This window comes from Euleptes europaea, chromosome 17 (genome assembly GCF_029931775.1).
Source record: "Euleptes europaea isolate rEulEur1 chromosome 17, rEulEur1.hap1, whole genome shotgun sequence".
Lineage (NCBI taxonomy): Eukaryota > Metazoa > Chordata > Lepidosauria > Squamata > Sphaerodactylidae > Euleptes > Euleptes europaea.
In genome coordinates, this window is record NC_079328.1 from 7,648,972 (window position 1) to 7,663,398 (window position 14,427).

At 47.2% G+C, this 14,427-nt stretch overlaps 1 protein-coding gene across 2 annotated transcripts in view; it reads left to right on the forward strand.

Annotated features, from left to right (window-relative positions):
• ADCY2 (adenylate cyclase 2) overlaps positions 1 to 14,427 on the forward strand; it is a 172,211-nt gene that overhangs the window by 63,828 nt on the left and 93,956 nt on the right. The gene's annotated exons all lie outside the window — the stretch shown is intronic.

The window sequence follows — 14,427 nt, forward strand, 5'->3', positions numbered from 1 at the left end:
AGTCTTGACAGCACCAGTCACCTCTTATGCCGGGTGGGAGTCGGGGATTTGGGAGCAGCTCTCTGTCTCTGAGAGCTTTCCATCTGGCTGTCAGGACTATGGCCTGGTCTCACTTCCCAGGGCCTCTCTGGTGTTTGCGCTTTTGGTTTAGCCCGGCCAAGCACCTGGGCCGTGTTGAGTCTTCAATCGTGGGAATCCTTATCTCCGTCATTGCCAGGCAACACTGGCCCGGGACCCCAGAAGAAGTGCTTATAGTCTAGTAAACTTTCCTGGGAAAGTATTGCCTGCTTTGCTACGCCTGTGAGCAGTCAAGTCTTAGTGTTAGCCTGCTTGTCTTTGAATAAAGTGTTTTACTTCTGACCACACTTGTCTGAGTGAGTCCTTTGTATAGATTGAGAGGTGGACACCTGAGCTTGACATTAAGCAGGAAAACCTTTCTCAAAAAGGTTTTGGCGAGGATGATCCTCGGGAGCCAGTGGAGGAAGTCCCGGCTAAGCCAAACACTGGATAGGAGAAGCCTGACGAGGTGAAGACGGTCCCGCAGAAGCTGCTCGAGGAGCCACTGCCGGAACAACCAGACGTCTGCCCGAAAATCCCCCGTGGGTCTCCCAACCCGTGGAATCGTACGCATGTGACCTCAGCCACCAGCTTTCCGACGGGACCTGAGGGTGACCTTCAATGGCTCTGGGAAAAGCTGCCCTATATTTTGATCCAAGTGGATGGTTTCTTAAGGGAGCAGGAAGGTACGTTCCCCTCTGAGGAGAGCCGCGTGTGCTATGTAGGGTCGCTGCTGGAAGGAGAGGCGGCTAGCTGGATGGTCCAGCTTTATGACTTAAGGTCCTGGGTGATGCTGACCTTCAATGATTTTATGCATGCGCTCCGACGGCGCTTTGAGGATCCACACCAGAGTGAATGGGCGAAGATGACTCTTCTGCAACTCCGGCAGGGGTCCAGGTCGGTAGCGCAGTATGCAAGCGAGTTCCAATTGCTCGCCAGTAAAGTGGTGGACTGGAGCAAAGCTACCCGTGTGCAATATTTCCACGAGGGTCTCAATCCGGAGATCCTGCATTGGGCATTTATGCAAGGCGACCCCCCTGTGCTGGCCCACCAGGGCTTGGTGCTGCTGTAGCAGCATGGTGCTATGAAGAGGCCTGCAGCAGGCAGGGCAACAGGCTGGGGTTTCTGAAGCCGAGGCTTCTACAGCTGGCAGCTGTACTAATTGGGAATCGGTGTAGTAGACACAGTCCAGTAACAATCCAAAGTTCAGTCAGGGTGAAAGGCAATCCGTCAGAGCAAGCGGCAGAGGCGAGGTCGAGCCGGTCCAAGGTCAGGCAGGGAGTCCAGAAACATTCAAGGTTGAGAAACAGTCCAAGTCGATACACCGTCAGCCAGAATGGAGTGTCGCAGGTCCGCCATGCGTTGCTTCCACGGCTTCTGCTTACTCTGCCCTCCTAAATACTTGCAGCTGTCTGGGGGAGGCAGCTTCTGTAAAGACTCAATCACTATCTCCATTGCTGTCCCGGTTCCTTCTTTGTTGCTCCAGCCTGGCCGAACGCCAGCGTTTTTCTGCCAGGACCCGGCCCATTTTCCTCCGACGAGTCCCAGGAGACATCTGTTCCTTGTGGTCTCCTGGCTCCCTTGGCAGCTTCCTCGATGTTCCCGGGTCAGCCGGCGTCTGGTTTTCCTTAGGCTGCTCTTTAGCCAGTGACTTTAAGGTTTGTCTTGGCAATACATCACCATCAGCTGTTTTCTCTGTCAGTGTGGGTGGGGAAGGAGGACTCTGCCCCTGGATCTGGTCTTCGTCAGATTCTGAATCTGTTGTCAGGCAGCCTCTGACACCCCCGGATCTGGAGGGTTGCATCCAGTTATTAACTCTGTCCGAAAAACGGAGCATGCGGGAGACGGCTCCTCGACAAGAGTGGGCACCCCAAAAAGCCTACCACCCTACGGAGAGAATGGCTCCACCGACTTCGGAAAGGGCTCGGCGACTGCGAGCCAGGGCGTGCCTGGCTTGTGACGGGATGGGGCACTTCGCAGTAGACTGTCTCTCCCGTACGGGCACTCCGTCCGCATCAGCATGACCCACGAGAGGAGAAGTGATCTGGGGAGTGACCAAGGACTGCAAGAAGAGCGCGGCGCCCGGCGCGAGGAAAAGCACCTCCGCACTCAATCTCAAGGTGTCGGGGCCAGGGATTCCCCCCCCCCCCCGGAATCTTGGATTACAAAAGAGATGGTCTCGGACCAGGACAGCACTTCCACCTCCGACGGGGATGAGGAGGATTGGCAGTCGCCAAAAAACGACCCAGGTCTGCTGTTAAGGGGAGCTCCGCAGCAGACCTCGAGTGAGTTACAATTGGGAGCTCCAGAGATGGTAAGCAGAGCGGCCGATACTCTGCTATTAAAAGTGACTTTGCCGCGTCTGTTTGTTTCTCATATTTTAAGGTTGCATTCTTTCCAGCGCAAAATAATCACACACCGCGGAAGCCAATTTATAGCCAAATTCTGGAAGGCGTTCTTGAAACTGGTGGGGGTAGAACAGGGGGTGTCCAGTGCTTATCACCCCCAAACGGATGGACAAATGGAACGTGTCAACTCAGTTCTGGAATGCTATTTACGCTGTTATGTGAATCATCACTAAAATAATTGGGTGGACCTCCTCCCTTTCGCTGAGTACGCATACAATAACGCCTCTCACATGTCTACTGGGTTTAGTCCTTTCCACCTGGTGTATGGCAGGGACTTCGGCCCATTGGATACTGTTAACTTCTCGGGAGGGGAGGGCGGAACCGAGGTTGCAGACTGGGCAGAAATTGTGCAAACCACCTGGCCCTGGTTACAAAAAATCTGGAACGGGCTAAACTGAACTACAAGAAACAGGCTGACAAACATCGATCCCCGGGGTAGGGAATGAAAGTGGGGGACAAGGTGTATCTGTCTACCAAGAACCTTCGTTCCTCCCACCCTTGTAAAAAACTCAGTGACAAGTATGTGGGGCCTTTTAAGGTCTCTCATCTGATTAACGAAGTTATGGTGGAATTGGATCTCCCTAAGTCCTTAAAGGGAATACATCCTGTTTTTCATGTCAGCCTGCTGAAGAAATATATTGCTGCTCCTGAATGGCACCCGGAGCCCCCACCCCCACCCCACCCCAGCATCTCCTATTTTGGTCCAAGGAGAAAAACATTTTGAACTTTCTAAGATTTTAGACTCTCGAGTTCGTAAAGGAGCTCTGTATTACTTGGTGCGATGGAAACATTTGGGGCCTGGGCACGATGAGTGGGTTGCAGAACATCATGTGGCAGTCCCATGTTTAGTACGGTCATTCCATGAAGCCTACCCCGGCAAGCCTCGACCTTTTGTGGGGGAGGGAGAGCCTTAAGGGGGGCAGAATGTCAGGGCTTTGGCCTGGTCTCACTTCCCAGGGCCTCTCTGGTGTTTGTGCTTTTGGTTTAGCCCGGCCAAGCACCTGGGCCGTGTTGAGTCTTCAATCGTGGGAATCCTTACCTCAGTCGTTGCCGGGCAACACTGGCCCGGGACCCCAGAAGAAGTGCTTATAGTCTAGTAAACTTTCCTGGGAAAGTATTGCCTGCTTTGCTACGCCTGTGAGCAGTCAAGTCTTAGTGTTAGCCTGCTTGTCTTTGAATAAAGTGTTTTACTTCAGACCACACTTGTCTGAGTGAGTCCTTTGCATAGATCGAGAGGTGGACACCTGAGCTTGCCACTGGCCAGATGTACACATGCAGCAGAATGAAATGGCAGAATCTTGAGCAGAATTGGGGGGTGGGGGTGGAACATGGTTTTGAACGTTCAAAAACCTCCTTGCAAATTGAAATCTTAACAAAGCAGAGAGCAGACAGGGCTCGTGATGTGCTATTTTTCTTCTTTGCAGTGAGTTATCTTTTTCTCTCACAGAGTCTAGAAAAAGGTAAACTGTCACACCTGCACCGTTACCACCTTTGCAGAATATGCCAGCCAGGAGTACAAGGCTGTTCACATTCATTGATCCAGTGTTATGTGTTTACAGTTTATTCCTCCGCTTCTTGTATGCACTGTAATGACATTGCCGCCAAAGGAATTACACTAGATTGTTTCTCAGCAGAATGCAGGGAGGGGACCAGCAGTGTGATCTATTTACACACATTGGAAGAAATGAGCCTCTGAATTAACAGGAGGAAGTAAGATTAATCTTGTTGTTCCATGAAATGGCTCAAGTGGGTGTGAAAGTTATACCTGCAGGATAGTCTGAAGAACAAAATTCTCTTTCCCCCCCCCCCCGCAAAAGGAAATGCAATTACCTAATAAGTTGTATTCATTGCTTCTGCTAAATTATGCAGTTAAATCCTAAGTAATGTGCATGAATGGGCTGGGACAAAGAACAGCAGTTTTGCTTGAGGCCAATGGCCCGTCTGGAACAGAATTCTTTGTCTGACAAAACCCATTATCATAACCAGTGTTAGGGTTGCATTCAGGTGTAAGAACAAACCTGGGCTTATTGTTACAAGGCCAAACTTTGGAAGTCCTGGGACTTGTGTGTTCTTCTCCTCTAGGCCTGCCACTCTCCTGGTCAGGAATCCCGGGAGAATTTAAAAAACAACAACAGTGGTGTTGTCTGCACCATTATGTCACTTCTGGTGAAAACCCAGAAGTGATGGAGAGTAGCTATACTATAGGAATCACCGAAAACTCTGTAGTTTTATCTTAGAGATTCGGGTGATCCCTAGAGCTACCTTATGTCACTTCTGGGTTTCCCCTGGAAGTTATGTAATGATGTATGGGGTGTTGTGCCCTCCCCATATCCCTAACACCAAACTGTGTGCAGATAGGATGTTGAAGACATTCAAATCAGATGAAACAAACTTTAAATTGTTCTCTTGCTTACAAACAATGGGTTGGATCCAGACTAAACTGGCAATTTCCATCAATTTCCCTTTCTCGCTACAACCCCTTCCACCATGTCAGTCTTCAGGGGGCCCTCCCCTCTAGGAGCAACATTTTGTGGAGATGAGTGGGCTGCAGAGGGAGAGAGAACTGGGAAGGTCCATTCTGCCGCTGGAAATTTTAGTCTGCATCAAGACCCGTAATTCCTAACTGGGGCCGAATCCTAGTTTGGAGGCAAGAGAATAAACTGCGGTTTGTTGAGAACCAGGGACTCTTCAGAGCTCCAGCTGTGGGGAGGGGGCCTTGGAACCTCCACACCTCCCACCCATAATAATGAACCTTACATCTGAAGAAAGAGTCTTAAAAACACAGAGTATTATCAGAATACCTTCCTCCTTGCTGTTCACTTTTTCTCTTGCTGAAGGTAATATAGAGGGAGATCCTCAATGTCTGAATGGAGAACTGCTGCCACTCATATTTCCCACAAGTTTGTTTAGTCTTTTTGGAGCTGCTGAATTTTCTTTTTCTGGAAAAGGCTTGCTTGAGGCATCTTGGTGTCAGAAGATTAACCAAATCTTGATTAATCTATATGAGTTTAATTGATGAACCAATTGGTTGACTAATTAAAGCTGCATATGTTCATATACGAATAAAATAATATAGCTAGAGAAAAAGCAGGAATGCCTCTTCTGCCTACAGCAATATCTGTGAACTCACGAAGCTGCCTTATACTGAATCAGACCCTTGCTCCATCGGGTTCAGTATTGCCTACTCAGACTGATAGTGGCTGTCCAGGGTCTCAGGTGGAAGTCTTTCACACTACCTCCTACCTGGTCCTTTCAACTGGAGATGCCGGGGATTGAACCTTGGATCTTCTGCATATCAAGCAGATAGATGCTCTACTACTGAGCAGTGGCCCCATGTGTATCAACTAAAAACAAGATCTGCTTTTTCTTTTGTAGTAATGGTGTTTGCAAGTGCTTGGCTCCCCAAGCACACTATGTTGGTTGCACCTTTTCAGATTGCCTGCAGAGCCCAAGCGTTGGGTGTGGGGAAGGAATGGATGTCCTGGACCGGGGCCCAGGAGGGTCAGCCTGGACTGTGACATGGTCACTGTTACATGGTCTATTGAACATAGTGTTTATTTTAGTCCAGCTGGCCATCATAGGGTTGCCAGCACTGATTTGGCAAAACCCTATAGGTTTTGAGAGTGATGGGGAGGTTTGAGTTTCAGGAGTCATGTGAAGCCACTCCTTGGAAACACTCTACGAATTTCCCCCAATCTCTGGAGTAGACTATGGAGATATGGGAAAGTTCCCAGGGGCATGGCTATAGAGGCCATTTTCTGGCCATTCCCCCACCACGCCTTATTTTATTGAGGGCGGGGGTTTACCCATGGTAAGTGGGCCAATGACAAACCTAGTCCCTCAACATTTCATCTCCCCCCTCCAATTCTGGAATACTAATCACAGCTAACAGCAGGAGATTTGCTGTGTGGGAGGGGGAGTGCTGACATCACTCCCAGGTATGCTCTAGCATTCTGTAAAAACTCTGTGCTGAAAGCATCTTGTGATAGTGGTTTAACCCGGAAGTAATGTTGGTGCTCTGGGGTGCCACTGGGATGCCAGGACTGCCCCCACCCACCCAATTTTCCCTCCAATGCCCAAGGAACTGGTGGGCATCAAAGGTATTTATTTTATTTATTTATTATTTCAATTTCTGACTCACCCTCCTTGGCCAAAGCTGGGCTCAGGGCAAGTAACAACATTACTGGAAAGCCTCCCTCTCTATTGGGAGGGCTGGTAACCCTAGTTACAGCAGAGACAGATTTCTGCAAAAGTTCCCAAAAGGTGTGGTGAGGACTAGTCAAGCCTCTGAGAGTCAGCGTGGTGTAGTGGTTAAGAGCAGTGGTTTGGAGTGGTGGAGTCTGATCTGGAGAACCGGGTTTGATTCCCCATTCCTCCACATGAGCGGTGGAGGCTAATCTGGTGAACTGGATTTGTTTCCCCACTCCTCTACATTAAGCCATCTTAGGGTTGCCAAGTGCCAGGTGGTGGCGGGCAACCCCCCGCCAATGTACCTGGCCACCCGCTGACCAGCTGAGGGTCGGTGGGCAATCTGTGCAGGCAGGGACAGGTCACTTCTGGATCACATCCAGAAGTGCTGCATTGCAAAGGGCCGGTTTCCACGAGTGGAAACCGGCCCTTTGCAATGTAGCACTTCCGGGAGCGTGCGACACCCCCCCCACCTCCACTCCAAAAACCTCCCGCCGAAGAAGAAGAGGGACCTGGTAAGCCTAAGCCAGCTGGGTGACCTTGGGCTAGTCACTCTCTCTCCGCTCCACCTACCTCACAGGGTGCCTGTTGTGGGGAGGGGAAGGGAAGGTGATTGTAAGCCAGTTTGAGTCTCCCTTAAGTGGTAGAGAAAGCTGGCATATAAAAACCAACTCTTCTTCTTCTAAGCCTTGGGGGAAACCAGCAGGGCAATCCAACCTGAATAAGATTCAGCTCAAACAATGGCCTTGTATATTCTTTCTGTAAGTCCTTTATTTTATTTTATCTTACTGTGAAGGGTAAAACCTTTACCCTACAAAGCCTCTATGTTAAATGCAAATTGGATTAGTTTTACTATTAAAGCTGTAGTAAAAGCATCTAATTTGCATTTGACACTGTGGCTTCAGAGAGGAAAATTTCCTGCTTTGCATTAAGCTAAAATGAAGGCGAGAAAAGAGAAGGCATCTTACACTGAACATATAAATTTGGGCTGCATTATTTTATAATTTCTGATATCCTACTTCTCGGATAACAGTTGTGGAACCACAGGGCACTGTTATTTCCTGGTGGCTCTCATCAGTCAAGGGTCTTGGGTCTCTGTCCACAGGTTTACAAACTAAATAGACAAGTAGTGGAGGGAGATCATGGGGTGGGTTTGTGGCTCAGTGGTAGAGCATCTGCTGTCCATGCAGCAAGTCCCAGGTTCAATCCCCGGCATCTCCCTTTAAAATGATCAAGTGAAATACTTTTGGAGAGTGGCTGTCTGTCCGAGGAGACTGGACTGACCCTTATAGGCCAATGGTGTCCCTCAATAGAAATCAGCTTCATGTGTGCATCATTCTGACAATGTCAATGTCAGTGAGGCATTGATATCCAGTTGGGACCACACTGATCTTCCCTCGCTGGTACGCTTCTTGAGATGGAGGAGTACAACCTCCATGTGGCCCTTGGGCCACTGCTTGATAGCAAAGGATAGAGGTGTCTTTCCTCACGTGTCCCTGGGTAGCTGTAGCTTATTTGAGTCTAGGACCTTTTTCACACTTGGTCAGATAAGCTCTGGGAGTTCTCTCCCAAGCCTCAAGATCATGTACTCTTTCCCCTGGAACCATCAAAATCATCTTTTGAGAATGCTTACAGAACTCTGCCTGGACTGTAATAATTGTCAATTACTTGAACAAAACAGATAACTTTAAAGCATAGAGACACTTTCCATTTTGCTTCTGTGTTCAATGAAAGATTATATGTCATGAATTATCCCATGGATCCTTTGCACCAGCCGAGGTGCTTCTGTCCAAGACATCCTGAGTCAGGAAGGCTCCTTCCACTGGAAGAGAGGGCCTCCCATAGCAGAATGGATCCATGGGAGTCGACTCACTGTGCTCTGAGCAAAACCCTGCTCCAAACCACATAATTACAGACTTCAGCAATGGTAGCATCACGACATCAGATCTATCTTGGCTATGATGTCATGGCTTCCTCCACTTAAAGCTGTTTTGTGAAGCATTTGGACAGGTTTCTATTACAGACTGAGTAAACCTGATGGGTTAGAGCAGCTCTAACAAGGAGATATATCTCTTTTATAAACCTTATGTTATGGTATTATACTCAGAAGGACTTCAGAAAAATAGAAAATAATACTTGTGCCAAGGTGTTCTGTGTTGTTCTTTTGGTTTGGCAAAAGTTTAAGATTAAGTTGAGCACAGGATTTAACTGCAGCCTTTTGTTACTGCTACAGCGAGCAAACAAACAGGATAAATTTACTTGGAGATATATCTTTGTGGTGGCACACAGGATTAATATGCTTGAAGGAATTTATAGAAGATAGCACTCTTATATCTTCTGAGCAAGTAATACGCACAAACAAGACTTCATGTCCCACAGCTGTTCCACTATTTCCAAATCAGACACTTTATTTTGGTACTGATTTGGAAGTATTTTGAAGGAGGTGGTAAGCTCTCCTTCCCTGGAGGCTTTTAAGCAGAGGCTAGATGGCCATCTGTCAGCAATGCTGATTCTATGACCTTAAGCAGATCATGAGAGGGAGGGCATCTTGGCCATCTTCTGGGCCCAGTAGGGGTCACTGGGGGTGTGGGGGGGAGGTGGTTGTGAGTTTCCTGCATTGTGCAGGTGGTTGGACTAGATGACCCTGGTGGTCCCTTCCAACTCTATGATTCTATGAAAGATCTAACTAAGAGCCAAAATACAAGTGATGGAGGGCATGAATTCATCCCATTGCTGCCAATGCTATTTAAAAAGTGTTCGTAGTTCTTTAAAAATTGCCATGAGGCCCTGATCCAAGTCGGGCATGCATAGCAGTGACCCCAGGAGCTCTTGTTCCCCCCTTGTTTTTGAGTGCTGAAATAACCATGGGGAGCTGTTTTTGGCACCTGAAAAGAGTCCTCTAAGAGGAACTGAAACATTTGCTCCAAAGTTGCTCGAGAAGATGTGGTCCATTTGTTAAAACATGGTGTAATCCATTTTAGCCTAAGTTGGTATACATAAGGACAATGCAAAAGGATATGTACCAAAGAGACAACTGACTGAAATAAAATAGGTGGTTTAGCTGATTTTTGGCAGGCATCTCTTTAAGATTACAATTCTAAACATATGGGAGTAAAGTTAGTTAGGGCTTCCTTCTAACAAGGATTGGGGATTGGGCTGCAATTTGCAATCCTTTTGGATCCATTTTGGATTATGTGCCAAAGGTAAAGGATGTACGATAAAAATTGATTTAAAAATGGGAAAAAATTGGCATCATATTTGATACTTACATCCTACGGTTTTCCCCCCAATGTCTCTGGGACCCAACTGCAGTCTTCTTGTTGCCACTCTCTAGTTGTTCCCCTTCTTCAAGTGGTCTGTTTGGCATCCACTAGAACTCGTTCCTTCTCCATAGTGCCCCCCACTTTGTTGAATGAGATCTATAAGGAGGTGAGGGAGTTCACTTCGTCTTTAGCAGTCTTTTGAAGGTGCTGTAAGTTTGTTTTGTTTACAAGGACTTTTAATGTGGTTTAAGTAGCAGGTATTTTCTTAGGGGGCGTTATTGTGCAGTTATTGTATTTTGCTTGTTGTTCAGTGCTGGAATTGTACTTCGTTTTGAACCACAGAGGAAAGATAGGATATAATTTTTTAAAATAAATAAACACAAGTAAATCTTTTCAGATTTTTATGCAGAAAAATTGTACTTGAAATTAGAGGTTTGGGGGATTCAGGTATATAACGTACTGTGCTGTTAGTTACCTGATGCCTATCAGGTAGCACATAGCTGACAACTCCCCAGCAACTATGATACAGTAGCATGGCTTAGTTTTGTTTTTTAAAAAAAACAACCAAAAAAACTTCAACATGTGGGGGCAGAAGAAACTAAAGCAATAAAAAGGACTATTGTCAAATAGTTGTCTAGATACAAGCTTGCCAATCATGCATAAGAGCAGAGAGCTCCACTTGTGTGCAGGGCCCAAATGTTACAGAATCTATATACTAATAGCCAAGTCAACCATAATCTGAGGATAATAAAATCCAGAGACTGGAGCGATGAATGGGCAGGACAGATCTTTCTACAAACCTGAAAAACGCCCCAGTTTTGCAGAAAAATATAAATAAAAATACATGGGGGGGGGGGTTTAAAACCCCAAAATGATAAATGAGTGTCTGTAGCTTTAACAAACAATTTCCCTCAGTGGCTGTTGCTAGGCAACCATAGATTCCAGGGTTGGTTCTGTCAGTAAAAAGCAGAGGGAGGGGCAGGAGTTCAGTTGTAATTCTGGGAGATCTCTAGATCCCACCCTAGGCCGGGCAGCAACCTTTGGGTGACTTGATACCTCCCAACTTGCATGACTCAGCTAGGCCTGGCTGCTTGCTGCTGTCAACAGCAGCTACAGTGTGGTTTAGTGGTTAGGGCTTCAGCGTAGGGTCTGGGAGACCCAGGTTTCAAAACCCCGTTTTGGCTGTGGAAGGTGACTGCGTGATTTTGGACCAGTCACATACCTTCAGCCTAACCTACCTCACAGGGTTGTTGTGCAGATAAAGAGGAGGAGGAGAAGAAGAGTTGGTTTTTATATGCCGACTTTCTCTACCACTTAAGGGAGACTCAAACCGGCTTACAATCACCTTCCCTTCCCCTCCCCACAACAGACACCCTGTGAGGTAGGTGGGGCTGAGAGAGTGTGAGAATAATGTTAGCTGCTGTGATCCCCACTGTGGAGAAAGGCAGGGTATAAATGAAGTAAATATATAAATAATATAACTGACGATGATAGGCAAGTAAAAGGTAAGTAGGTGAATGGCTGAGAAGGAGAGAATGACGCCGGGAAAGGGTAGAGGATACCCTAGAGGAGGGAAAGAGGAAATGACATGGGGAGGGGGCTACAGGGGGAAATGATGTGCCCCCCCACAAGTCCTTGAGGGTTCCCTACTGTGCAAGTGGCCTGGTCTAGTGGTTGGCACCACAAAACTGCGCCATAGTTATCCTAGGTAGAGGCTGCCGGATGTGGGGAGGAAAGCTGAAGAAAGAAGAATAGTTAAAGGTAGGTTGCCTGGTGAGAAGGAGAGAAAGAATCGGGGAAAGTGGAAAGGCTGTGGGGGCCTTCAGGGATGGGAAAGAGAAAATAATATGGGGGGATGAGATGGCCCCCGCAAGTCCTTGCAGGTTCCCACTTGTATTGAGATGTTTTTTCAATACTATAAAGTCTTTACCTTTCTGTACTACAATTCCTCCTTAAATGGGACGCTTGTGGCGTCTTAAAAGTTAGCAGTTCTTTTTCTGGCATTAGCTTTTGTGAATGGGAACCTACTTTGTCAGATGCCAAAAGACGGCTTATTTATAGAAGTCTTGCACGTACTTGTGCACGTGGCATTGGTATGTTATGTAATGGAATGAGGCTGCTTGAAGGAAAGATTAGAACACTGCAGTATCAATGACCAATCTTAGCATGAAGATGGCAGACTTATTCCACATTCCTCTCAGTCCTTTTAGCTGAGATGGTGAAGTAGACTGTTGTGGGCTGTTGTAGCCCCTGCATTTTTGTCATCTGCTTTTTTCTAAACAGAATCTCTTACCGGGAGAGAGGAAACTGTTGTGCTTTGCAGTCCACTGATTGGAGAGGAATAGCGCATTGTTAGCACCCACAGTGACTTTTCCAGAGTCACTTTTCCAGATTCACTGGAAAAGACAGTCATGCTAGGAAAAGTTGAGGCAGCAGGAAAAGAGGAAGACCCAACAAGAGATGGATTGACTCAATAAAGGAAGCCACAGCCTTCAGTTTGCAAGATCTGAGCAAGGCTGTCAAAGATAGGACATTTTGGAGGACTTTCATTCATAGGGTCGCCATGAGTCGGAAGCGACTTGACGGCACTTAATGCACACACACAGCACCCAGTGATACAAAGTGATCGTGTTTTGTTTGCAGTGTAAATTACAAGGCAGGGTGAGGAACATGCGTGGGCCCACCTGTGTTGACAGAATTCAAATCACTAGATAGCATTATATGACTATGTTTCTGATCTGAAGCAGACTATTTCTGTTTTTGAGAGTGGGGACTGAACTCTGTCATAGGCCTAGTTTTCATTGAGGTGGTAAACTTGTTTCTGAGATTCATCACTGCAGCTGGTAGCTCATATTACCAAATGCAACTCCATACAAATATCTTCCTGGTACAGAGGAAACTAAACAACAGGGAGAAGGCTAAGATGGAACCTCTTTTCCCTGAAATTTAGTTCTCAATGAGCAGGGATTCTTGTTCTTTTTTTTCCCATGGAAGAAGATTAACTGTTCTGCCTCCTGGTTTAACACTACTGTCATTGTTGAGGTGCTACAGGCTATCACTCCTAATAACCTGGGACGAGGAGAGCACAAAGAAAGAGAAAGAAGGTTTGACATGTTTGGTGAGGCACGCTGTCTCCAGAATGCAATTGCAATGTTCATCTTTGTGGCTTCTGTGTAGTCCCACATGGGACTGCTCATGCGTGCACGCCAGCTGCAGAGGTAAAGAGCTTAAAAGCTTTCCTTCTAGCACTTTCTTATAGCTCGAGTCCCACTTGGCTCGAGTCAGCTCTTCCCACCTAAACCAATATGTGACCAGGGGTGGGGAGCATTCCTTCCTTCCCTCCGTCCTTCCTTCGTTGCTGTGGAGGTAGGATATGCTGAAGCTTCCTTTGTCTCCTCTGAGATGAATTTCTGCCTCTGAGGACAGGGTTTTTTTTTCTTCAAGGAGAATTTTTGATCTTCCAGCCCATGTATTTGTCTTCTTGTGTCAAGGAATTTCTTCAGGGGGATTTCTTTAGAATGATGGTTGTCTCACAGTGAGCGTTTGTGATGGTCCTTTTCAAAAAATGTACTGAGTGTGGTACCAAAATGGCATAATCAGATGAGCACTTCATGTACTCATTATTTCTGGGAGAATCCCCCAATGTTAGTGCTTGTGCAGCTTGCAAGCAGATTACCCCAAAGGCCCGACATTTCATGCAAATAAAGTGGTCCTTAGGCTAAGCCTAAAGTGGTGTCCACTTTTCACCTCTCACAGGATATTACCCTACTCATCTTTTTCCCTTCTTAAAAACAGAACGTGCTCTCCATTCACTAAATGGCAGGAGGGCCTTGCTTTTTATTTACAAAGAACGAAAGACCTCTGTCAAAATCAGCATTTATTTGTCTGCTTCTCCAGCCCCAATAAGGCTCAGGTTCCTTCATCACAGATGCTTGGGTAGTATTAGCCATCAAGCATGCATATGGCAGGACTGCGCCCCTTTTCAGTGAAGGCACATTCCACCATGGTGCCAGCATCATCAGTGGCCAGTTTGGGCAAGGTCTCCATCACTAGGTCCGCACCACCCACTTTCATGAAGCACTACTCGATAGATGTTGATTCCAGGAGTGAGGCAGCTGTGGGGAAAGCAGTGCTGCAGATGTTAGTCTGCTAACTGGCACACACCCTCCTCTGAGACATCAGGTAAGCTTGCTGTCTCCCATGTGGGACTTCAAAGAAGCCACGGAGATGAAAATAGGGTTGCGCTTACCTGTCACTGCGCTTACCTCTTCCCGCAGACCTTTCAATGGGCTCCACAGTAGCAAAAGGTGGACTGGGGGAAGGATCACTTCCCACCTCTGGTCACAAGTCGGTTTAGGCGGGAAGAGCTGACATGAATCAAGGGGTAGGGGAGCACTCCTCGCACTGCAGAAAGAGCTAAGAGGAAAGCTTTTAAGCTCTTCTCCTCTGTGGCTGGCCTCTGTGGCTGGCTTAGTCCCATGTGTGCCTGCACAGAAGACCACTTGGTGAGG